Genomic DNA, 3,592 nt, shown 5'->3' on the forward strand with positions numbered 1-3,592 from the left:
CTCACTACAATTTGATTGTTAAAGCAAGTCTTAATCATTTTTTAATCTAGAAGGATCCCCTTGTCTCTTTATTCACCCACAGAACATAGAAATTCTCTAAAATTCCACCTTATCCACTAGATGCTGCTTAAAATCTAGGATGGTCAGACCTGACTTGCCTTAGGCACCTTAGCCAGGGCTGGAGACCCACCAAATGTTTCAACTTCTTTCAATGTCAAGATTTTTTTAAAAAATGAACTTTTAAGATAGAAGATTATATTCTTCCTTGTACCAGTGCAGTCATAAAATATAATTTTTTTTTTTTTTTTTTAAGTTCAAAGCTCTATTTGGCCCCTTTACCACTCCCAGGAAAAACTATGTAGTGTGAAGGTCATGATGTGGGCCTGGGGACAGGATGTGGCTCTGGACCCCAATTCTTCTTCCCAAACTAGAAACCTTAGCCCTAGAAAAAAGTAAAGGCCCAGATGCTGCAGCTCCTCTGCCCAGGTTTCTTGCCTCCACCCATATCAGGGTCCTCTGCTTTTTCTCTCTGCTACAGCTCTATGGCTTTTTTTTTTTCCAGTAATCTGTAGCAAAATGAGACCAATAAGGTCACTGTGATATGTTCGTCACACATTTACATCTGTACCAATTAAAGAGAATTTTTTTTTTTTTTTGCCAGCTTAGCCCACCCTGGGGTTGGGCTGGCGAGGCATGTGGTGCCAGGGGTTGAACCTAGGTCCCTGAGCGCTTGCCTAAGCTTGCCTAAGTAGGTGCTTTAGACTGTTGAGCTATCTCGCTGGCCTGAGAAATTCTTTTCAATCTAAATTTATCTCCATCTTTTTTTTTTCCTTTTTTGGTATTGTTAAAAATTAGAGGAGGCCACTGTTTTGAACTAGGTTCTCATACCAGGCCCACGTGGACCATGCTAGAAATGAAAAGAGAGTCACTTGGACTGCAGTTCCAGGACAGCAAACCAAAACTAAGCTGTTTATCTGACTTCAGAAATTAGGAGGAAGAGATATTAACCAATGTCCTAAAAAGGCCAGTTTCAGTCAGCAAGATAAAGAAGTTTGCTCTGCTTTAATCCCTAACCCATAAAAAGTAGCCTGCAGTAAACCGATGATCAGTTATTTTTCCATTGTCCTTTCTCTGTCCTGCCTTACAAGAAAAGTAACTTTGCAACAACTGATCTACATTGTGTCCTTTATTTCTGGGTTCTTCAGCTTTCCTTTCTACAAAGTCAAATTCTTTTCTCTGCCCAGCGCAATGAAGCACTTCTATTTTATGGAATGAAGTGCTGTCTGATTCTGAATCACACAAACAATGCCAGTGAAGATCTGTAAATGTATTATAATTCTGTCTTTTGACAATTCTAAAACGCCCTTCTGTAATGTCAGAGTGGCGGGTCCTCCTTCAAATGAATATCATTTCACGCAGTGTTGGTCCTGCCCACCCCTTCCCCACTCCACAAAGTCTGCGGCTATTGAAGCTCTCTAACCCAGGCTCCAAGCGCCACAGGCCCCTGACTACTTCCGAGATAGCACAGCCCTCACTTCCTGTGGTCTACTTACCCTTCTTTCCTCTGTGGCCTCTCCTGGACAGATTCTGGATGTCAAGGGGACATCTTCCTTATGACATTTCTGCTTGGCACAATGCCTGGCACACGATAACTGCTTGATCAATCTCTGTTGTAGGAGAAAGAAATATATTAATTCCCAGAAAAATTAAGTTAATGGATAGAAAGTCCTCAGTTTTTACTTTTTTTTACTCGATGTTTTTATTAGATCTTTGGCACCTGTTCTTGCTTGTCCACTGGCCAGTGCTAGCAGATGACAGAAAGAATTAGCGAGTAGCAAATGCATATTAACGGAACGAGACAGAGCTGACAGCACTTAGTTTGACAGATTGTTTTTCCTATGGACAGGTGTTTGGGCTTATGGTTGCAGTTTTATATTGTGTGTCAGTGTCTGTAAATTTAATTAAATTTAACATTTTAAAGCAACTTAAGCATAAAAGCACTAAAATGTAATTTTGTGCTAATTTATAAGCTGTATTTCAGATTTAAATCTATCGATTTTTTTCACGGTATTCTTCAAAGGAACCCCATGATATGAGCTGTTTGAGTTTAGCAAATAGAGAACCACTATCTGGGGGCAAATTTGGGTTTGGGGGGGTCAGATTTTAATTAGGGTGGGGCTCTCTGCAGTTTCAGGGATCTTAAAAGAAGCTTGGAGGATCCAGAAAAAAGGGTTGGAGAATTCTGTATGAAGCCAAGGCAGATTCTTCGCCCTTGCTGATTAAGCCTGAGAATGTAATTCTCTCTTATTTGTATTACTGAAGTCGAGTATTTATATGAGACATCCGTGTATACTTTGGGTGTGGTAAATGTCCAAAATAATTAGTTATTGTTGGATAAAAAAGAGCTGCCTTCCACTCCCATGCCGAGTCTGAGTCTTCCCATACTCAGCGTTGATCATATTACTTGCCTATTAAAACAAAGTCTCCAGTGGCCACCATGTCAAAACTGAGCATACTCTGCCCTCCTGGCCTAGTCTGTAAAGCCTTTCCAAGTCTTACCTCTGACATTATGTCCACCAGTCCCTTGCTGCACGCGGTCTATAAGCCTGCCAAACTGAACACACCACCTGAATGGCCAAACCAGTCCACGTTTCTATTACTACCATTGCCTGCTTTCTCGGCCTGCTTCTTTGATTAACAGTACCCCAACTTCCCACAGGAGAGGTCCTCAGGATCTTTTCTCCTCTATCTCTTTCTAGACACTTAACACATTCTGCCTGGTACAACAGTAATTTCTACACTTTATGACTCCCAGCCCACAATACAGACACACCTATATATTTGCTAGCATCTAGTCGTGGTAAGGGAGTTTTATTCACCTGCATCTAATACTGTACCTGATACAAACTTCTCATTTTATCTATATTACACTGAATTGAATTTGAGTCCTCAATCATGCCAAGCTGAATTTCACGTTTATTTTGCTGATGTTCTGTGGACCACAGTTGTTCCAATTGCAAGTCACAAATGTTGATGACACAAAAGGGCAGAGCTGAGGAGGAAAATAGGTACTATTGTCTCACATACTGAGAGGTCTGTAGGTTGGACGGCTGTGCGGTCAAATCCCGGCTCCAGGGCCATCACTAACGACTATCTTCTTCAGCCTTGCTGTTTGCCACACTGGGACTGAGGCAGACCCAGTTCCTACAGACTCATACAGAAGTCGGAAGGGAAGAAACACTAGTCGTGTCTTATTTACATTGTGAATTTAAAACTTTTTTTGAACTAAATAACAAAAAGCCTTTTACACCTTTAAGAACTAAGACTTAAACATGTGTACCTTTTTTTGGTAAGGTTTAAATAAGGGGTTTAGAAAAATTTACTTTATTATCTTCATGCAGGAGGAGTGTACCTTCGTTTTCATTCATTTACTGGAATATATTCTCCAGAATGTGCCTTGTGACTTTCAGTTTTATGCTCAGATTCCCACCTTGTGATCTGTGGCCTGTGTATTTGTGAGGGCAGATATTCATAAGCCTACTGTAGGGGCTGGAGAGATGGCTCAGTGGTCTAAAGCACCTACTTAGAACAA

This window comes from Octodon degus, unplaced genomic scaffold (assembly GCF_000260255.1).
Source record: "Octodon degus isolate 3935 unplaced genomic scaffold, OctDeg1.0 scaffold00140, whole genome shotgun sequence".
Taxonomy (NCBI): Eukaryota; Metazoa; Chordata; class Mammalia; order Rodentia; family Octodontidae; genus Octodon; species Octodon degus.